The sequence below is a fragment of the Triturus cristatus genome, chromosome 12, assembly GCF_964204655.1.
Source record: "Triturus cristatus chromosome 12, aTriCri1.1, whole genome shotgun sequence".
Classification (NCBI taxonomy): Eukaryota; Metazoa; Chordata; class Amphibia; order Caudata; family Salamandridae; genus Triturus; species Triturus cristatus.
In genome coordinates, this window is record NC_140595.1 from 618,357,604 (window position 1) to 618,381,650 (window position 24,047).

Below are 24,047 nucleotides of genomic sequence, written 5' to 3' on the forward strand. Positions count from 1 at the left end.
AAGATACTCGTGTGGAATGGGCTGTGATTACGCGAGGGGAGGAACGAAGAGGAATGTGAGGTACAGACGGATATTCTCATACCTGCCAGCTTTGTGTGGGACTGTGATTCTTCCTTCGTGGGTAGGTAGTGTCTGGAACTGATTTGTGGTTTTACTTCCGGTTCAGTAGTTTACTGTTGTGGTACGTACATAACACTAGCCAGAGCAATGACACCAAATGGAAAACGGGTGGCTTTAGCGAGTTCAGGCTCTCCTAAGCTGGGTAGGGGCAGCCACCAGGAAGGCACTGGAAGGGCTTGCTTCTAGATTTGGGGGTAGGTTTGTCATTTTCACAGGAGATCAGCAACAAGTTTTATTTATGAACTGTGATTTGTCGGAGAACGATCTTCAATGCAATCATGTATATATAATTTCTTGTAAGAGATTATTTTGTCAAGAGTGTAATTGTCTTTTGAGTCTGCAATGTTTATTGAAGTTCTGCCGAGATTCTATGCTACCCACGGACGTTATTCAAATAAATAAACTAAAGATGATGGAACGAGGCCACCCAGTTTGACAAAGTGAAGGAGTCCTCCTGCTCTGTCCTCGACAACAAAGAAAACACAGAGCAGGTTAATTTAGTGAATGAGGAAAGAGTCGAGGTAAAAGAAAGACAAACGCATCCTTTCCTATGGAGCAAAGAACACATCGCACAGCTGCTAAAATGGCCTAACGACGCTGGCAACTTAATGAATTTTTTTGTTGCTTTCTTTTTAAGATTGCTGACAAACAAGGCTTTCTTGAGCCGCCTTCTACACACAATACCAATAATTTAATTTATATTTTTTACAAAAATGTGATTTTCAGTTTAACAGATACTAACTTACACCATTGCGGAAGGGATGTGAACCAGAAGGTCTTTATGTTATCAGCCATTATAGTGCCCTAAGGTGCCACTAAAAGCAGGAAGCAAAACTCCGGGGGTACCCTAGTGACTGGTGCCTGTAGACCGGGTTGATGATCAATAACAAATCTACTTCGGTCCTCGACTTCATGTATCTTCTTTACCTTTCTAGGTTGCCTTGGGGAACCTGCATGTGGTTGGTCAGCCTGTGAGCAGGGTTCCCCTCCCCTCGTAACCCCCCGCCCAAGCCCCCATTGTCCATGACCCTCACAACTCTTGCAAAAATTCTCCAGCAGTCCTGTGTCTTCTTGTGGTTCGGCATTTCTGACATGCCAGATTGGTCATGGAGTCATATGTCATTCACCCTTGTCTCCTCTCTGATAGGTCACACTGAACACCTGGCCAGCACATGCGCTGGGAGCAGAGACCTGGACCAGCCTTCTGGCGGACCACGAAGAGACAGAACTGGACCCAAGTACATGATGCATTCTAGCTAGGAGATGGTGGTAGTGTGGGCATGATCCTGGACATCATCAGGTGGAGGAACCCCTGGCCTCAGATCATGAATCAATGTATACCTAATCCTGGATATCAAGCGGGGATTTGTGATCTCGTCCAGACCACAAATCAATGCATTCATACTCCTGGATATCAACAGGGGAGGAGCATTCTCACTGGAGATCAGGAATCAATGCATACATACAAGGATTATGAATCAAAACATATATAATCCTGGATATTAACCGGGGAAGGGCCTTCTCAGGTGCGAGCAGGAATCAATGCATACATAGTCCTTTTTATCAACCGCGGAAGGGGATTTCTTACCCGAGATCGTGAATAAACTCATACATAATCCTATATATCAACCAGGGGAGATGCCTTTTCACCTGGGATCAAGAATCAATGCATACATAATCCTGGATCTCATCCCATGGACGGACCTACTCATCTGAGATCACAAATCAACGCATATTCCACTGCAGATATTAACTAGCGCAGGGGAAATGTTCTGAAAAAACAGGAACCAGCGCTTCATCATGGTTAAGACCAGCAAAGAGGGGGGTTTATGAAAACAGGAACCAGCACTTCATCCTGGCTGTAGACCATCGAAGGGGGCCTCCTCCTTTGAGGGCGGGTACGGTACATGTTCCATCATTAAGGAGCAGTTATGGTGGCTCTCCTGATAAAATGAAAACGAGCACGCTACATCCTGGCAACCATTACAGGGGCCTTCCCTTCACTAGGAATCCAATCAGTTTTTCTCACTGATAACACAGCAGACACGAGGAAAGACTCTTCTTCCTTCGGTGCTGTGAGATGCTGAGGAGCAAAAGGGACAGACACAGCCAATCATGTACTTCCTCCCTCCCAGAGAGCCAGTGAATCTAAAGGGGTAGACAGGGTGGGGGATAGTGTGTTTAACACACAGGGTGTAACAAACAACAAGGAGGCTCCGTGGACTTATGCATCCACAGAGGAGACCTCTGATGAACCGTGAAGTTCACTGGTTTAATTCTTGGTGGGTTCAATCAGTGTCTAATCCTTCTGAGGTTGACAAGCTGGGTCTATATTTAGGCGGGTTATATTAACACTGATCATTACGCCTTTAACATGTAGAAGATAAATCAGCTGTAACAGCCCTCCCTTTATTCATTTTTATATGAGTTTTATAACACGCTAACGTGTCATCTACCGGTTATATCAGACCCGCTGTTAGAGATGGAAGATGTCCCTGGTATAAGAACAGCCATTTCCTGAGCACCCTCCTGAGCAATCTCGTATAGTTTGGGAGAGGGAGGTAGGAAAATGGGGGGAGGCTAAAGTGGGTGTTAGGTGGTGGGATGGGTGGTGTAACAACCTGCACTGGTAGTTAGTACGTCTGTCAGTGTATGTTTGTGGAGCGACGTTTAGATTCTGCAAGCCCTGTTATTATTTTTCAAATGTACATCTGATGTGAGTATGGCAAACAAACGTTGATTTCAGTTCAGCCTTCCACTGTACACGATGATGATATGTAACTATATATATATATATATAAATTACCCGCACAATTGCACATAAATGTTTGCACTATGTACATGGCACTTTTTGCACTTTCAGGCACAGCAATCGAATAATGAATGCAGGCCATCTAATTGTTTACACATTGCGAATTTTTGCACATATTTATAGAGGTATCGGCATGTTTACATATGCATATAGAGGCACATATATTCATGAATTTGTTCAGATATGAATCATCAGCCATTGCGTGATTAATTTTATTATTCATTGTGAATTTTAATATTTAATATTTATGAAGACCACTTTTTCATATTTATTGTACTTATTTTCATGATTAATTACATGCAAATTTGCCAATGGACAATATATGAACTTACTTATATACTTGTATATTTAATTTTGTCCATATCAATATCATGAAATAGTCTCCTATGACAATGATGTGAACCCGCAATTAATTTTAGATATGTCGTTGCCTTTATGCTGACAGAAACAGTAATGTGCAGGCATATGTATCCTTGCAATTTCATGCTTTACCCACAAGCCGATCCGGTTTGTCTACAAGCGGCAATAATTCTGTGTAAAACAAAGTAAGTTCAATCACTATCCAAGTATGTTTTTCATGTTTATCACTTATCACGTGACACGGGAGCACCACTAAGAAAAACACACAAGATAAAATATAGATATAAAAACAGTAAGCGGACTGCGTTTCTGCAAGTGAACAAGGATACTGTGTTATCCGAAACGCGTCTGACAAGCTGAACCCAAATAAAGACCTGCTTTTTCCACGAGAATTTGGTGTTCGTACCCCTTTCTTCGTACATTTGCCGGCTGGGAAGTGTGGAGAGTCAGGAACAAGATATATATATATCATGTGATCAAGGCCTTTCTGAGGCCGAAACGCGTCAATGCGGTGCACGACACACTTTTGGATTAAATATATATGCACTGATTCGACTGGGTCCGCTTCGTCCTTTCTGCAAGCTTGAATGGTGTGACGAAGTTCATATGTATATAAAATATATATAAAATATATCAAAGTTACCCATCCGGATGAGACGCACTCGAGACACAGCAATTTTCGCTACACGCTTTATTTCAGGTATGGAAACAGCATTCTCTCCGAATAAATATGACAGCCACTTCACTTAGCCTGACGCGTTTCGTATTCACTTCTTCGGAGGCTGGCGGAAGCTGGTTCATGCTTGACACACTCTGCCAATTAATAGATTGCCTGCCCTTAATTGGCTGCTCAGATGAGACAGGGCATTCGGGGCGCTGTAGTGCCAAAACGATATCACTCCTCAAATGGATTGCACAATTACTGTCGGAAAATTCACACAGCTCTGAATGAGCCTCGTCGAGAGTGCGGTGTCCTCAATCCTTAACTGTATCCCCACATTGAGGCTCGGCAATTTCCTGACCTCGTGGCCCCCACCAGGGGTGGTGCAGTCTCTGTAGCAGGGTGGCTACCAAAATATGCAGGCTCAAAGTTACCCATCCGGATGAGACGCACTCGAGACACAGCAATTTTCGCTACACGCTTTATTTCAGGTATGGAAACAGCATTCTCTCCGAATAAATATGACAGCCACTTCACTTAGCCTGAGGCGTTTCGTATTCACTTCTCAAATGCATCACCCCTGGTGGGGGCCACGAGGTCAGGAAATGAGGAGTGATATCGTTTTGGCACTACAGCGCCCAGAATGCCGTGTCTCATCTGAGCGTGGAGCGAAAATTGCTGTGTCTAGAGTGTGTCTCATCCGGATGGGTAACTTTGAGCCTGTATATCTATATATGTATATATATATATATATATCAACTTCTCATGCTCGGTCACAATCACCACAGCTCCTGAACAAAGGGCGCGTTGTCTGTCCGGATCATCCGAGCTCGATCCGTGTAAAATCTCCAAACTGCCGATACTTAAGTAAAGGATGACGACGCCGTGTCTTGCATGAATACACAAATTTAATGCTCAGCTGCTGGACGCGTTTCGCCTGTCCTGCAGGCTTGTTCACCAAGCCTGCAGGAACAAGCCTGCAGGACAGGCGAAACGTGTCCAGCAGCTGAGCATTAAATTTGTGTATTTATGCAAGACACGGCGTCATCATCCTTTACTTAAGTATTGGCAGTTTGGAGATATATATATATATATATATATATATATAATAAAGTTCCCCTGGCCATACATTATAAGGATATTGCACATCATCAAGACCAAATGCCAGGTTCCTTTATAAGGTCATGAGACTCCGAGGTGACTTACATTATCCTTATAATGTATGGCTAGAGGTGGTTTTTCCTTAGAATGCATGGTCACAGCATAACCCTTACCATAAACTACTTAAATCCGTGGTGTGATGCGCTTTCACATGAAAGAGATAGAATGTTTGTAAACATGAAGAATACAGTTTGAATCTCTAGTAGCAAATTAGGCACACCAAAAAGCAGTTATGTACTTGTTGCAAAAATGTGTCAGGTTTAGTTTACAAGTCATTTAAAGAAATGCTGTAGTGTAGAATGTGCATGGACCTTGCAGAAACAGTCTATCTTTCCTATAAATAAGTAAAGGTTGGAAAAAATAAACATGTTGCCATAAATATCTCTTTTCTGCTTATCACTGTCCATCTAGAAAACAAAGCAGAATAAGTAAAAGCAATATTTCATTTGTTAAAAGTGCAGCTGTAATTATGCTCTGTGACTGCCTTTCCCCTCGGCTGCTGGCTCTGGCAGCAGGCATCGTGATCCAGAACTCACCTGTAATAAGTTATTACAGTTGAGTTCTAAAGTCCTATATTTATTACAGGTGACTGTGGATGTCACAAGTCGTCTGTGAAAATTAGAGGCAAGCTTGTACACAGATATTACAGGCTCCCATGTATTAAATATGATATTATATAAGTGAACGCTATTAAGTCTTCACTTTGCTGTACGTAGCTCACTGCACAGAAGGTAACAAAATGATTCAGTGTGAGGCAGAGAATGTCTCGGAGTGCTCCCCGTGCAGGTGGTGATCAGTGAGTCGAGGTAGATGCACTTAATGGGGCCATGCAGTGAAAAGAAGACGGTTCCCTTTACCCAGCCCCGCATTTCTAACAATCAACAACAATAACAGGCCTTCTAGAAATTTGCCTTGTTTGATGACGTCTGCTTGGATTAAGTGACGTACTGTGACTTGGCACACACGATGGCCTCTTTAATGGGCGACTAGAAACAGCGCGATGCAATAGATACATCATTTGATTGCTACTGGATGCATGTTTAGATGAGGGTGGCAGTGTCTGTAAACCATGGTAAAACCAAGCGATCACCCTAAAACAGCTCCATTTTGAACTCACGGGCCCTGCAGGGAGCACAGTCTGCGCTTGGTTCAGGCCTGGCGTACCACTACCTCTATATCCCACCGAATGTACGTTTGTAGGGGGCTTGAATCTAGCAAATCAAGCTATACAGCAGTAGATCGCAGTACAGAACGGGGAACCAAATAAGGTGGGACAAAGAGAAACAGGAGAAGTGCAGAAAATGCGTGGGAGAGGTGGAGGTGGTGGTGGTGGTGGTGGTGGTGGTGGTGGGGGGGGGGGGGGGGGAAGGGTCGCTAATTCCACCTCGCGCCCTGAGGTCTGACAACTGCACAAACAACAGGCCGCACCTGCACCCGCTGCGCCGCTGACGCGGCACCCGTGTACCCCACTGACTGGCACGTGGCAGGTGGGCAGGAAGTTTCCGGAGGTCCCCCCAATCCACTTGCCCTCCACGGGTGACCCTTGTGGGCAGACTCGGCTCTGCAGCTGCCCGCGGAGCTTTGTTTTGGAGGAAGGAATGCTGGGTGCCCCCTGGGGAGGAAGGGCAGAGACGCCCCCACCAGAGAACACTATTCTCAGGCGCCTGACTCGAGAGAGAGATGCACTTCAGAATGTCCGAGTACGCCATTTCCGGCCGCCCCCATTCACTTAACAATGTGCACAAAGTGCCCAGATCTGGAGCATTGTGTCTGGTCTGGAATGGATGTCAGAGCTGGGCTATGGTGTCTACTTCATATGTATATATCATGTTTAGAGCAATGTCTCCAGTTCTGGGGAACATAACCCGTTCGATGTATTGTGGCCAGTTCTAGAAGACGCACCTGGACTCTGGTCTCTGGTTTCCAGTTCTAGATTTCACGTTTGAAATCTTGTACCCAGTTGCAGATTTCACATTTCTCAATGAGTTTGCCCAGAAGTAGAATTCACAATCAGAGTGTTGTGTCCAGTTCTAGAATTCACTCCTGGAGCATTGTGTCCAGTTCTAGAACTCACACCTGGAGCATTGTGCCCTGTTCTAGAATTCAAAACGTTCAGTATTGTGCCGAGTTCTAGAATTCACCCCTGGTGCAATGTGTCCAGTTCTAGAATTCAACATTGGAGTATTGTGTCCAGTTCTAGAATTCACACCTGGTGCCTTGTGTCCAGTACCGGAATTCAAAACTTGAGTATTGTGTCCAGTACTAGAATTCACACCTGGAGCACTGTGTCCAGTTCTAGAATTCACACCTGAAGCACTATGTCCAAGTCTAGAATTCAAAACTTGAGTATTGTGTCCAGTTCTAGAATTCACACCTGGAGCCTTGGGTCCAGTTCTGGAATTGAAAACTTGAGTATTGTGTCCAGTTCTAGAATTCACACTTGGAGCCTTGTGTCCAGTTCTGGAATTGAAAACTTGAATTTTGTGTCCAGTACTAGAATTCACACCTGGAGCACTGTGTCCAGTTCTAGAATTCACACCTGAAGCACTATGTCCAAGTCTAGAATTCAAAACTTGAGTATTGTGTCCAGTTCTAGAATTTACACCTGAAGCACTATGTCCAAGTCTAGAATTCAAAACTTGAGTATTGTGTCCAGTTCTAGAATTTACACCTGGGGCACGGTGTCCAGTTCTAGAATTTAAAACTTGAGTATTGTGTCCAGTTCTAGAATACACACCTGGAGCCTTGTGTCCAGTTCTGGAATTGAAAACTTGAGTATTGAGTCCAGTTCTAGAATTCACACCAGGAGCACTGTGTCCAGATCAAGAATTCAACATTGGAGTATTGTGTCCAGTTCTAGAATTCACACCTGGAGCACTGTGTCCAGTTCTAGAATTCACACCTGGGGCACTGTGTCCAGTTCTAGAATTTAAAACTTGAGTATTGTGTCCAGTTCTAGAATTCACACCTGGAGCCATGTGTCCAGTTCTAGAATTCAAAACTTGAGTATTGTGTCCAGTTCTAGAATTCACACCTGGGGCACTGTGTCCAGTTCTAGAATTTAAAACTTGAGTATTGTGTCCAGTTCTAGAATTCACACCTGAAGCCTTGTGTCCAGTTCTGGAATTCAACACTTGAGTATTGTGTCCAGTTCTAGAATTCACACCTGGAGCCATGTGTCCAGTTCTAGAATTCACACCTGGAGCACTGTGTCCAGTTCTAGAATTGACGACTGGAGCATTGCTTCTTTTCTCGAGACCACATCTGGAGTGTTGTTTCTTGTTCTGCTTGTTACAATTTTAGTATAGATCATGTTTTAAGGTCACAGATTGAGTTCTCCGTCTAGCTCTGAACCACACATCTTGTCTGTAACGAATACAAAGTTGGCACCACTAAAAATACCATTGAGCATATTCATGTCCTGTGTTCCATTGAACCTTTCACCATCCTCGAGCCAATCACACGCTGCCTAGCGTGTGATTGGATAGGCAGAGTTAGACTGGACTCTCCATTGGGTGCTTGAGGCAGTCTTGCGGATTACATGTTCATGAGCAGCCTTGACACTTTGTTTATCGCAGATCACTCGTTGGTCGCTGGCTTTGGCCACTGTCTTGAACAGAATGCGACTAGTAAAACTTTTGGGTTGGCTATGAAACGGTCCTACAGTGTAACAGGTGTGCCATACCCGCACTGGTATCCATGTTACCACTCTGTATGGTGTCCGAAATCAGGAGAGACTTTGTTGTGTTGGCATCGCAGCAGCATTTGAGTTGGAGCCTATAGGAGATGGGCTAAGAGAAGCCAGTGCTGGGCTGGACACACAGGTACACTGAGGTGTGGACACAGATACAACGTTATGGACCCTAGCACCAAGTCACTGACCCTGACATGGGCACAAGGACAGTGGTATAGACAATAGGGCACAGACTCAAAAGGACACCCCCTGTTAAGACTTCACACCCCTACAGCCTTGAGTGGGGAGTCGAAAATACTGCCCAAGAATAGCAACAGCAAATCGAGAATACTATTGTGTCCTTTTCTTGGGGTGCCGAGGTACTCGGAGGCTATAGGGCAATAGCTGGTAGGGAGATTGTCGTTTATCACTAGGGTTCCGGGGCCACAGTACTATCGGACTCCCACCTCTCCCGTTTACACTTAAGGATAGTGAAGGCAAGCACCCAGGCTTATTCCAGAGGTGGAAGGGCGCAGAAGCTCAAAGTACAGTGTTACTCAGTAGATAACACTTGATAATTTAAGTGTCTTGTCAGGACTTTACTTTAGAAGAAAAAGAAACTTAAATACAAGGGAGGTAACTTAGTACACCGAAATCAATAATCTAAAAAGAAACCAGAAGGTCATAGAAGCTTTTAGTCCAAGATTATCACCCCCAAACGTCTTAGTAGCTCCCTCACTCCAGGCGCTAGAAATGCAGTTAACATTTGGCCCTAGGGCCAGTGTTAACCAATGGGGAGGCTTCAAGTAGACTTACAACAATTCCAAAGTAGTCAGGTTATGGTCAGGCCCACTGGAATGATTTGACAACGGAGGGTCAAATTGTGTGGCAGGCTTCACTAAATTATGTGGAAAGAAAAGGAAAATTGTATGGCATAACATAGCAAATTATGTGGCAGAATTAGGTTTCAATTTTGCCATTTTAACACACATTAAAACTGTCTGGGCAAAGTTTCAAAATTTAGCACCAGTTTATTTCCTGTATACAGCAATAAGTAGCTGAAACGTGACTACTTAACTTTCGCAAAGGGTCTGCCACTGTGTGGTACCATGTATGGATTTTTAAAGTACTTTTTATCTGTTTGCACTAGTATTTTTTTTTTAATTCAAACAATGCAGAAGATTAGGGATTTTCTGGTAAACACAGCCTAATTCACAAAGATGAGGAAAACACCACAGCTGCAGAATTGCATAATCCGATTGGACCCGACCATGGTTCGCCAGATGTGTATCATTTATAATGGGAAACTGCTGGGGGGTGGGGGGAGGATTGTCACACATAAACATGGCTCATCTCCCACAAGAGTAATACTGACTGTTGTAAAGCACATCACAGGACTGGCATTGGGTGGTATATTAGGAACTTGTAAAACACTTGGGCACCATTTTGGATCTTCATGGCACTGAGACACTGAAGCTCAAAAGACACCCAGGCAGTCAGGCACCCCATAGAGGCTAACAGGGGAATATTTGCCTGATAGCATCTCATGGGTTTGAGTTCTGCTGGGCCCAGTCAGCCATGCATCTTTCTAAGGTTGGTAAAATAAGTGCCATTGAGCTGGGTAACTGTAAATATCTATTGCATAGCACCAAGATACCCCACGGGTGAATGTGCTTTCCAAAAGACATGTTATATTACAGTGTTATATTACATTATGTTATCCCCGCTCCATGGAGCTATATATTGCTATAGGAATATATTGCATGGCATCTTACCTCACTGAAAGGATTTTTTCTACAAAAACACTAGACCGACAACATTTGGTGTGCTTAAGCACCCTGCTTGTGTAGTTGTCTTTCAAGTTATTCCATTTTCCAGTAACTACTGTAGTTAAGTGGTCCAACAGGTTGAATGGAAGTGAACCCAGGCTGCAGCGCCCAGATCTGTTGGTTGGTAGATTCATCTGGCTTCCTGATACTCTAAACACCGATGCCCAGCCCCCTTTCCACCTGTGGCATGGCCTGTTCCTACAAAATGTGGATCCCCTTAGCTTCAAATTCCAAGAAGCAGCAGCTGGGAAAATACCTTCCTCCTAAGCCTGGTGTCTGCCGTGTCAGGGTTCAGGCATTTAAAGCACACAGCATCCATCACTCGTCGCAGATTCCTGGAACACCTAGGCATGTTTGGAATGTAGGCTCCAGTGAGTCTTCAAGAGGAATGTTTGTCACTCATTTACACTCATATACATACATACATACAACACATTCAGCATTTCCATTCAAAGGCAGTTTTTGTTCGAGGGAGGGATTTTGCTCTCCATAACAGAAACAAACGCTGAATGAAATTAAACCACATTTGCCATGAAAGTAGAACTTTGCTCACTGAAGTAAGTGCCTTTGCATAATTTTATCTAAATCCGTTCTGGTTGGAAGTCTGTACTCAGACTAAATGAAAAAAAATACTCTGTTGGACAAGGGAGTTTTTTCCTCCATTGCCCTTTTGGGTTCGCAAACCCAACTTCGGGTTCGTGGACCAGAGCATTCTGAATGACTGGCCACAAAATAAATTTTTCTCTCGCAGCAACTATTTTATAATGTGAGGCGCGGTCCCCACATCCAGAGACAAAATGCGAAGACCTCATAAAGGGCTGGGTAACACATGATGACACCCAGGCCTTAGTGGTGGGACCCTCAAAGGGAGCCCCCATAGTTAAAAAAAAAAAATATATATATATATATATATGTATATATCTCCTTGTCATGGAGTTCATGAACCCTCTCAAGGGTCCGCAAACCTAACAGACATGAACACCCAGCATTTATGATCCATAGTGAGCGGTGCAGGTACTGAGACTGCGGACTATGAAGAAGGACCCTCCAAGACTTCAGACTGGGGGCACCCTGCACCGTGGAGGGTGCAGAAGCTTGAGTTATGTCACTGGTTTCTGGCTCCCCTCCTGATGGCAAACACATAGATTCTCGGTAAAGATGCACCAGCGCCAATGCCTTGTCTTGTCTTCTCTTCTCCTTTCTCCTGGAAAGGTTCTTTTTAGACCTGGGATCATTTGCCATTGGTTTCACCTGTCTTTTTGCCTCTGACCTCATGTTTAGTGATTGCGTGCTGGATTTTATTTTTGCTGGCTGTAGTACTCTAAACACTTTACCACTGCTGACCAGTGCAAGAGTTCCCGGTTTAAAACGGAATGGTAATTGGTGTATCCATGATTGCTGTTTGATTTACTAGTAAGTTCCTTGTATAGTGCACTGTGTGTGCCCAGGGCCTGTAAGTCAACTGCTGCGTGTGGGCCTGCAGCACAGATTGCGCCACCCACATGGGTAGCCCTTTAAACATGTCTCAGGCTTGCCACTGGGTACAAGCCTGACTGCTCTATGCCAAGCTCTCAAGGGGGTGAGCAGGGGTTATTCCTAGTGTGTAACTTACTTGCCCTGACTAGAGTAAGGCTCCTTAATTTGGCGGGGTACAAACCACTGCCAACTACAGACCCCATTTCTAACAGTTCTTATGTATTTCTAGCTGTTTTGCAACGCTTGCTACACTAAATGTCATGAAGAGGTGGAGAAGTGAAGACCCTAGAGGAACTCTGAGTTAGAGTGGTTAGAGTCCAATGTGCAAGCTGTCTCAAGAGCGTACTCCATAAGTGCTTGCGCAAAATGCACAACATTTTGAAACCGATATTGGCCTGCGTGAGATGTTGATGTAATTCCGGCTTTTTAGCAGTTGTGTGTTTCCATTTTAGTTTGGCCGCAAGACGAATTGCAGAGGTTAGAAGCCTTTTTTGAGGCGTAAGATTGATGTTTCAAGAGATTGGTCTTGGGGTAAGATTGGCTTTCATGGAATGACTCCTGTGATTGACGAATGATCCGCGTGCCGACCCCTGATCTGCTTCCCATTGACTGGGATGAAGCAAACCCCCTTCTCATGGTGACCATATGGTTAGGGTTATACCTGCACTTTGTATTCTATGGAATAATGTTCAACATTTCCCTCCTGCCATCTTCCATTGTGTCGCCCACATCCTTTCCAATGCTGACACAGAGAAGACTCTGTTACCCCCTTTCACCTCTCCTGCCCCCCTCCCCAGGTCTTCACCCCATTCCCACCCACTGCCATCTGCTTTTCTTATTTGCAGTTTATTTGCATTCTGGTTCCTTATCCCCACCACTTCCTGAGACTTTTTTTATGTTTTCCGGCTCTATCATTCCTCCACCCTTTCTGTGCACTGCCTGCCATTTTTCATCTCTCGGCCAGCTTCCTGTCTTCTCCCCTTTCCTCGGTCAGCGCCCGCCACTTCTCTTTCCTCTCATGGTTCTTTAGCTTCTCTCTCTTCACTATCCCCTCCCTGTCACTTTTCTTCTCCTTACTAGCTACCAATTTTGCTCAAGGCCTGCCACAGTTCTCTTTTTAGCCTGCTCCCTTTAGTTGCCACCCTTCCCCACCCACCTTGATGCTGCTACATGATAACCTGAGAACAAACACTGAGCAGGCATTGGCAAACCCAAAACTTTTAAGTTGGCTGCCAACCTTTTGACTTTGCTAATGCTTTTGCGAGGTGTAAAAAAAACCTGTCGGGGAAGCTGATGGCCCCTGACAATATAAAAGTATTGGCTGAAAGCAAACCTATTTTTTTCGTCTCAAAAACTGCAAAATGCCATAGTAGTCCCCAGTCGCAGCCGGTGCAGGTAAGCGTGGTGGTGGTGGGGGGGTTGGGGAGGGAAGTCGACAGGCAATGGAATAGGATTTATTTATTTTCCCTATTCCGTTGTGTGTCGACTTACACCCCTCCTGCCCCCACCCCACGCCACAGCCCCATCGTACTTACCTGCACCAGCCGACGCTAGTAGTTCCAGCACTGAAGGGAACTACTTTATGTGTCTCATGTGATAGAGCAAAATGCTATCAATTACAGTAAAGTTAGCCAATAGATAGAATGAGTTAGCCCATTGCCCCGTGCTGCATACTTTAGTGGCCAGAAGAAAAATTACAACAACAATGCAATGAAGAGGGCTGGCTGAAAGTCTCTACTAGTAAGCAAATTATATATATAATTTTAGTAAATTCAAAAGGTTGTGCTTGGAAAGATGGATCGGGAGGAGCTTGAAATACAGAAGAATGCTTCAGATTGCTTCAAACTTGAAAGTCTTCTACCGGGGTCCTATCCAGATACTACAAGCATATGCTGATCACAAACAGAAGCAGAAAATAGAGCCTGGAATCTGCAAAGAATTCATCTTGGAATAAGTGTAAACCGAGAGTGTGCACTGCCCAGCAGGCAAAGACGCCCGTCACATCATGTGTCCAAAGGGATGACTTCCTGAGAACAAGGTGAAAGAACGCTGCCTTTTTTTAGGAACTACGACAGGCAGAGGCGTAGCTAGAGCTTGTGGCGCCCGGGGCTATCCCTCAGATTGCCGCCCCTGGGGAGGGGGGGTTGCTGGGGAAAAAGGACGGCGAGCACTTGAAAGAGGTCCGAGAGACACGTAGTATCGCCGCTAATAGTTACCTCGATCATGCAAGTTACATGCACATACATGACACGGTCCAAGGCTACACAGTTGAATACACCGGTGACTGGCAGTACAAAAGAGAACACACAGACTGCATGATCTATCTGGGGACTCAGAAAAACCGCATATGACATCCATCAGTGAGCTGTGTGAATAATTACCTGGTAATCCCCTCAGCACAATGCAAACATGCACATACATGACACTGTTCAGGGATCCATCATCTACAGCTGACATTAAATGACCATTCATCATGGTCCCCCCATTAAAGCAGTGTACTTTGTGATCTGCATGGTACATGTTCTTTGCAGCAGGCACATTAACCCTCTGTGCTACCTTTCCAGGAGTCAACCCTTCCACTAGACAAAACTCTAATTTCTCTCAAGGAAGAACATTAATCACCGAAGTTATCATGACATTTTTATTGTTTCTGAAAATTGCTGGCGGCCAGGAAGGAGGCAGCAAGTTTTTTTAAACCATAATATACTTGCAAACATTAAGCACCCACCTGAAATAGGTACCCAGTGCGGTCACACCGTTCGCATCGCCCTAACCTGCTCAAGGTTCATGTTACCTCAGTGACAGAGTCACAGCGACTGGATCACTGTTGCTCTTGGGTTTGCTGCTTCGTAGGCCTGCCCGCAAGACTGGAGATGAACTTCAGTATGGATTGTGGTGGACAGGCCTTCAAGGTTAACCCACAATTGACACCACTAGGGTACACCTGCTTGTGTAAGATATCAAGCCTTCTATGGTCTAGTGGGGCCTTCTAAGGTCTAGCATGGGAATGTGCTATCTCAGTAGAGTGGTCTAGTGGACTGGTCATGAAGGCTGAACCCGGTTCCCGAGTTCTAAATTCGACAGCTCTGGCCATAGTGCCACATCCTCTCCTCCACTGAACACCATACTTCCCCACTGAGAGAAACTCGCACTGCCTTCAGCTATAACCTAATTGTGCCCGCTATAAACACTTGGATGTGGCTCAATTATGCACTTGATAAGAATAATATGATGCCTAAAAGAAAAAGTAAAAACAACCACTCATAGGGAATGCAAGATTAAGTAAAGCATGTGAAATGTCAGCAGAAACAACATGGTTACCTTAATGATCTCTCACTCACTATTCAGAAATCAGCGAGTGGTTTTACCTGAAAAGTTAAGGACATGACTAGAGGGCCCTGAAGGGAACCGTTTCAATGTCCATTGTTTATATCCTTACAAAATAAGCAGTATGGTTTAAAAAGACCACATCCATAAACACAGAGCCATGGTACACATTTTGTTTTCCAATCCACCCATCAACCAGGTATTGCAGTACCTACAGGAATGGTACACTTTCCCACCTGGGAACAACAATGCTGTTCAAAGAAAGACGAGAAAACAAAAGTAGCGCTTTACTGGCAAACTCTGTAAAGTAATGCTGATGTATTTGGATGTAAATAAAACCAATATGGCCACTTTGCAACCACTCTGTCTTGCTTTATTTAGTTATATATTTATTTTTCATATTTAAAACCTATTTCTCTCCATCCCGCTGCAATATGGAATAGAAAAATGTCAGAAAAAGGGCATTTCCCTCAAGAGTGTTTTTCTTTTTTGGATCCATTTCACAGAGAAGCAACTAAATGAAAGAAGGAAAGAGAGGTTGTGAACCGTTTCTTCAAGTTACGGTTTTCAGTAAGTGAGGAGCAAGACAGAAAGAGAGGGAATAATAGGAAGATAGGGGGGACAGCTGCCAGCACAAAAAAGAAGAGGACATTGCCCGAGTCCTATTCCTTCTCTGCCCGTCCGGAACGTCCACGAAAGCAAGCCGAGCCTTATCTGAATGCCTTTGTACTCCTCCAAAATAGTGCCGCCTGGGGCGGACCGCCCCCACCGCCCCACCCTAGCTATGCCACTGACGACAGGAAGTCGGTTGAGCGACACTGAGGGATGCCACTTCAGTGTAGCGAAGCAGATAGAGTGGGTCATTAAAAGCTACTTTGACTCAAGATAAACCATAACTCTTTAAAGGCAATTTACTTCATCTCCCCGATTAACTTTTTTGGTGTCTACTCTATACGGTACTCTTCCTTGACATTTCCACTAATAACTCTTTAGATTGAACCTGAATCAGGGACTAAATGCGTGTCGTGTCGCCAATAGCAGGACCTCTAACAATCTGCTGAAGCTCAATTTACCAAGACTAAGGTCTTGGGGCTCTTATTGGTCTCACAAAATCTCTTTGAAATACTGCATTATGAGCTACACTTTCAGGTGGTGATCAGCGCTTGGTGCACAGGTGAAGAACCTGGATTTTCACTAGGGGTGGGCGGAATTTGCGAAATTCACTTTCGCAAATTATCGCGAAAATGTTAAAAATCTCCGCAAACACGAGGAAATATCGCGAAGATGCGGAAGTTTTTTTCCCGCCCGTTCGCGGTATTTTCTGCGTGGTCGCGGCTCGTCAACTTACCCATGCGGTTGCTCGCGGACGCGGCCATCTTGTTTTCACTTGTCTCGCGGTGCATGATCGCGAGAAGAAAGACGTGATCGCGCGACGAATGACGTTACTGCGGGCGCGAACTGTCGCGAGACAGCGCAAATGGCTACCAACAATTCAACATCTCGTGGAGAACGCGACCGGACCGGGAAAACTTGTCGGCGAACGCGGGGATTCAGGTAAGGCGATCGCGCGCACGCGAGAATGTATTATTTTACAGCGCGAGCAAGCAAAAAATTTCCGGTAAAATGCGGATTGCGGAAATGTTGCCATTTTCGCGCTCTCCGCGGAACGCGAAAATGTCAAATTATCGCAATTTACGCGAGCGGAATGGAATTTTAGCCCAGGCCTAATTTTCACCTGAACACAAGCTTGTTGTGAAAGTCACAGATCACTGACACCAATTAAAGGGACTTCTCACACTGATTATCAAAAAAGAGAACAGGACGTTGAAGCAAATCTTCAGCTATGTGATCTACCTTGAAACAACAGTGACCGCCAACCCTGATTTTTTTAATTCATGCTTGGAATACGCAAATGCTGCTCAACTGGCCTGCTGCGATCTCTCGTGAAATTACTTGAGGGGTCGCAAAATGCGGATGCCCATATTAAACTGTGGCTGAGATACACAGATCATATTTTCCCACCCTACAATCTTGCAGTGATTGCCTGTTGCTCTGAGGGGATCTTGAAGACATTCTGCTTCATTCATCAATCAAAGCGTATGAAGAGCCCATCATTTTGGCCCACAAATTTCACTAATATCAATCACGGAATTCTTTCTACTCCTCAAACTCACACTGATTTTTTTCTACTCAGCTATGTAGGAAGGGACGCTTTAGCAAGAGATCTTTTCAGATTTTTTGGTGCTTAAGTATGAAACTTGCTTCCTCTAAGTTCAAGCTATAGAGCAGCGGTTCTTAACTTTTAGACTTATGTGGACCCCCACCGGATCACTACTGGAAGCCGGGGACCCTTGCCCATGCAATTTCTACAATTTGAACCTCAAAGTAACATACAAAATACAATAATAACTAGTATGCATCAAAAAATATACAAATTGTAAAATATTTTATTTATTTCACAAATAACAAAAAATGCAAAAGTCCACATTTTTATGAGATGGTTGGAGCATTTCAAAATGGAGTGTTATTTCGAAAAGTCACCATGACATACTAGACTATAGCATTTCACTTTGTCTTTTTTGCTCATGGTAAGTGCTCTCTTTTTGTCAGCACCTGCTGGAGCTGCTTCAATTGAGGCCGCTAATTGTCTATACTAGATTCTGTTCCTGTACTTGCGCTGCTCCCACAAATCAATAGAAGGACAGCAGTTCATTTTTAGCTTCCAGTTTCGAATTCCTTCACTTTTACTGAGCATTTTCAAACTTGCAATTTTAAATTTTTTCTTTTTTATGCATATATTCTTTGGTAATCTGCTACTATAATTACATTTTTCAAATTGGTGTGGACCCCTTGAGTAGGCGTTGCGGACCCCCAGCGGCCCACAGACCACAGGTTATGAATGACTGCAATAGAGTATTGCCCCCCTTCCAAAGGAGTCTGAAAATCCGGCCATTCCTGCTTTTGCCCCAAGTCCATTCCACAGACCTCCCGGTGCCCGCTATGCAAAGAAACCTCATTGGAGCAATTTTTTCGCTTTATGCACTGAATCAAATTAAATCAAATTGATTGACCCAAAGCAGAAAGGAGCAAAGACCCTGAGCAGAGTTAATTAAAGGTCACCAGGAGGTTTTAAATAATGCGAGCTTTTAGGGTTTCCCCACTCACACTGTACGCATCGTGAAATGTAGGAGTATTTTTTTTTTAAAGAACATATTTTATTTGTCAAAACACACATGGAGCGGAGCTCTGTAACCCAGAGGCTTCCGTAGCATCAACATACGTTTATCATGACTTTGACACTTTTCTCATATACAAATGAAAAACAATATTGAAGGGACTTACAAATTCAAGAATACAAAAGAAATAAGAAACGTAAAAGGAAAAAAAAAAAACGGCCCCCACCCAACTGCACTGCTAGCCAAGCAACGTCAAATAGCACAATCAGAGCAATGTTCCACACTCACTACTATACCCTACAGAAGGGCACAATCCCACCAGCAGAAATATACCCATAGAGAAAAGAAAAGAAGTAGTATCCCCACCAAGGGAAGAGGGGAAGGGAGGGGAGGGAGGGTGGGAGGAGGAAGATCAGCACCAGCCCGGACCCTGAGCCGGAACCGGCTCCAACTCTAGCCCCCGATAGTCCGCCCAACGCTTCCAGATCTTATAGTGCTTACGGGGGCACCCCCTCGCTAGAAAGATAGAAGCCTCCAAACCCATACAAAAATCTAGTCCCGCCTTCTAGATCGAGACGGATGGTGCCACTGTCGCCTTCCAGGCCCGAGCAATCTCACGCTTGGCAACGGTAAAGCCCAGGAGCATAAGATGGCGTTTATAGATGTTGCCCCCAATATCATCCATCACATGCAGGAGCACCAGCTTAGGCGTGCGAGGGAGGTCCCAACCCAAAACCTCTGACAAACACGTCATCACTCCCCGCCAGAACCGCGCCAGCGCGGAACAGTCCCATATAGTATGGAGCAGAGTGCCATCTTCATGCAAACATCGTAGACACACTGGGGAAACTACTAAGCCCGCCCTATATAGCCTGACTCTCGTGAAATATACCCTATGGGGGTATTTAAACTGGATGAGCCGAAGACTCTTGGCAATGGCTGCCCCCCGAGGGGAGGCAAGAGCCTCCACCCAGTCCTCGTCTTCAAGTGGGCCCACATCACCCTCCCACGCCTCCCGGAGACGCTGCAGCGTCAGGGAGCTATGTGTAACAAGGGATTGATAAATTTTAGAGATCTTATGGTCCTTCAAGTCACCCATGAAATCTTTCGCTTCTATCGGGCTAAAATCGGCCAAATTTTCCAGTCCCTCCAAGCTAGGGAAAATAGCATGGCAAAATTGCAAATATTTAAAAAATTGGAGACGCGGCATTTGAAAATCTTTCTGCAGGTCTTGAAACGACTTCAAAACGGGCCCCCGCATGACATCCCCCAGCACGGAGATCCCAATTGAGTCCCAACCACATCCAGTCAAGGCAGCCAACTGCGGCAGACGTCCATTCTGCCACAATGGGGTCTTCCGGGTCAAGCCGTTCCACCAACCCATCCTCCGCAAAGCCTGCCTCCAGATCCGAAAAATTAGCTGTGTGGCGACTGGCAAGGAGCACCGTAAGGGTGCAGAATATAGAAGAGTGTGTAGCGAGTGATCACCCATGAGCCGCCGCTCCACTGCATACGCCGGATCCGACCTGTCCCCATACCACCATTCATTAAGGACGAGAAGGTGCGAAGCCATATAGCACGAAAGGATGTCGCAAGCCCGCCACAATATGTAGATTGGAAACAGGTACGGAGAGCCACCCTGGCCACTCCACCCCCCCCATAAGAACTGACCCAAGACCGCATTAACCTGACAAAACCATCTTGGGGAGATGGGAAATGGATAAATGTGGGAGTTTTAAGCATGATCTTCTGTTATAATAATGGTAATTAAAAGAACACACTGATTTATAAATAAATGTATGAATAAAATATCAAGGAAAAAGAAATAGCGATAAACTGAATGCTTTGACTAATCTCAGTCGCTTGTTATTATTATTCTGGTCACATTACAATCTGTTGTTTTGTTGCTGTCAGTGCCCCTACAGTTAGGGACCATCCACATACAAATCACTCTTGCCCCACCCCAGAGGGAACAGCCCAAACTGCTAGGCCACACCTGCCTGGTACAGGAACACAAACACCCATGTCACACCCTATTTGGGCTACATCGTTAAAGGGCCCATCTAGTGTGGAGGAAAAAACTGTTCTCCTTGCCCATTCATGCATCTCTAACATCAACAACAAGAAGCAACAACTTGTTCCTTTATATATCCATGAACACCTCGGTGACTTGCAATATCCTTATAATGTACAGCATTAACCCCTTCAGCGCGGCGCGGATTTCCGCGCCACGCTGAAGATTCCGTGCGCGGGCGGGGCCATGACGGAACGGTTCCGTCATAAGCACAGCCCAACCGACGTGCATGACGGAACCGTTCCGTCAAGCGCGTCGAAGGGGTTAATCATATAAATCTAGCATGAAATTTGAGGCAAGGTCATATCAAGTTAGATGGCTCGACCACCAGACGCGGATACGCCACCTAATTTCGAGTTGTCCACTGTGTTGGAGGACATTTTTTGCCCTGAACCAGCGTCTCCATACAACACAGTCGCTGCTAAAGGAGAAAGGGATGTCAGGGAAAGCAAACAGTGACAGGTTTACCATGGTATGCTGGCATGGCGGATGTCACTTATTTTGTTTATGAAAACAGAACCCTAAAGCAGCGTCCATCTTCCCAAAGAACAAGCACATGGGTGACATTTTCAGAGTTTTTTGGTCTAGGACCACCATGGCTTGGATGGAGTTCACAGAAAGAAAGGATGCAGGCAGAAATGGCATTGGGGAAAGGTCGCCCTAAATTGGGTGGCCTCCCACAAGCCATTCTCACCAGCATCAGAGCACTGAAAGGGGGTCTGCTGGGACTTTGCCATTGGGAAAGTCGCCTTCCTGCACCCCTTAAATGAGGGGAAGAACAAAGAGAAGGCAGGTGGGACGTCTGCCAATATTTGGCGGATGTCCTGTTATCCCCATTTATAAATGGGGCTGCAAATCTTGCGTAACTCTAATCCACAGACAGGGCGGAAGAAGATGCATGACAGCAGTTGAAACAGAGCAAACAAAATGGAAGACTGCCAAGAGGACATCTTGGAAAATGCAATGTATGAAATTGTAATTTCTGTATTGCTTCATGGAAACAGTGTTGCACTTTTCCTGTAGACGTCTGGATTTTCATGCCCATAAATTCCTTAGGAATGCTTGGTTCATGGTTCGATTAATGAGACAAGAACGTCTCGGTCTGTAGACGAAGAGGCGTTCGGAGAAGTCTGCAAAACTTTGAAGAAGTTGCAAGAGTCATAAGGACACTCACTATGCTATGGTAAATGTATTGAACACTATAGGCTGACAGAGGTTTCTGCAAGGGATTTTTTAAACAGGAACTAACAGAAGGGTAGGGTAGATAGACGACGCCTCGCTTCAGAGAAATGTGCGCCATTCAGCCACAAACTCACGTGCCCTCTTGCTACCTTGTTTACATTAGAGAAGTCTGAAATAAAATAAAAACCAGATATATCTGAAACTATCATCTTAGTTTGTTTTAAATTCAGACTAAATATAGATTGCCGAAATATCGCCTTTTTAAGTGCGTTTGGCTGGATTTAGGATTTGAATGCAGATCGACATTTATATAAGGATATCAATCAAATCAATTCAACAATCTTTATTTAAGGGCCTGGTTTTGTCAGTCTATATTTTGGAGCCTATGTTTTTGAAAATATATGTTTTTTCAGTCTGTTGTTTTAGAAGTAAACATAGCAGTGTGTACAGGAGCACTGGCTTGGATTGTAGATACCACTAGAGCGCAGGTATTGAATGGGACTATTTTAGAAACGTTCACAACTTCCTGGCAACCAGTTCGAAATCAGCTGAAGAGAGTAGCGACGACGGCCAGTAGGTGCCACATTGGCCTTTGGCGCCGATTGCCAGGGCAGTGTCCGATCTCAGCTGAGAGGCCAAGTATTGAAGCACAAGATGTGGTAAAGTGTGGTACACGAGATAAGGCGCTCGCGCTGCAATGTCAAAGCAGCGTGGGAGCAGTGACGTATGGACTGCCAAGGATCCTACTGCAAGCAAGGAAGATGAAACCCCCTACCCAATAGCTGGACAGCTATAATTGGGGTGCAATGGGCCATTCACACAGCCTGGCCCCGGTGCAACTACACCTGCCTCACTCTGGTAGCTACGCCCCCGCTGGGTGGGACGTCCACCTGCACTGTCCCTGTGTTCACGTGTGGGCATTTGTGTACCGAAAATGTGTCTGTGCCCAGGCGCATCCTTCAAGAGTCCTCTCCAAAAACGTTATTATGTAAAAGTAAGGAATATTTGGAGCATTTAAAGTAAACGGGACCCGCAGCGTACGTTCCATTTCCTGACTCAGACAGTCGCGGGCTCATTTGTTCCATTTGTTTCAGAACATTCTGGAAGCAGTCGTGCATTGATGTCTCACGCGCGGAGGGCCCGTGCCCGCCAGAAAGGCGTAGGATGACTTTATCTGAAAAGTGAATTGGAGATGACAGGAGCGTGAATCACTGCTTATGTTAAAGCTTGGCATGTATGACGCTGTCAGTGTGGATATCCTATGGGGGCAATCGGGAGTGCTCCAAATAGGCCGTGTCCCCTGGATGGCCGGTAGGGCTGGGCGAGGTCAGTCATGGGTCAAGGAGGCCCGGCCACTTCCACAGAGGGAGTAGGTGATACCTTAAATTACTTCACACTTTGGTCATTTCATCTAGTGGCTCACAGTGAGGCACCGCAGCCCTCGCTAGAAGAGTTCACCTCACTCTCCGAGCCATCTATCCTCTGTCCTTTATCCATCCATTCATTCACCTATCCTTTCACTATTGTATTATTTTGTCCTTTCACACTTCCACCTAGTCACCCTTAAACCATTCTATCCTTCCTTCCATTTTATGTATCTATCCTTTCACCACTACCATCGATCCGTCCTTTCATCCTTTCCTTCACCCTTTCACCATTCTATCCATTCTATCCATCCTTCCACTATTCTATCCACCCGTCTATCCTTTCCTCTTTTCACCATTCAAAGCTTCCATCCATCCACTCTCTAACGATCCTTTCTTTCAACCATCTGTTTATCCCTCCATCCGTTAACTATTCTATTCTCCCTTACATTTATCCATCCAACCTATTACATATCCATATAGCACCTACACTATAGTTCATCCATCCTTTCATCCATTCACACATCTACACATCCGTTCACCACTCACGGTTTCACCCCACCTATCCTTTCAATGTTCCATTAATCCATCCACCCTCCTGCCCATCTCCATGTTCACCCTTCCCTCTATCCATTGTTTCACCCGTGTACCAGCATTCATCCCTACTCATCCAGCCATCCATTCTTTCATTCTGCCACCAAGCCTTTCACCGTACTGTCTATCATTTCATCCAGCAACCGTTCGTTTACCCTTCCATCAACCCGTCAATCCTTTCGCCCCTTGCAATCATTCCTTCACCCATGTACCCAAATCCAGCTGTCAGCCCACCCCT

The 24,047-nt window shown here is 45.1% G+C and overlaps 1 protein-coding gene across 1 annotated transcript in view; it reads right to left on the reverse strand.

The window, feature by feature from the left end:
* The window catches only part of CDH15 (cadherin 15), a 167,396-nt gene that overhangs the window by 71,877 nt on the left and 71,472 nt on the right, over window positions 1-24,047 (reverse strand). The gene's annotated exons all lie outside the window — the stretch shown is intronic.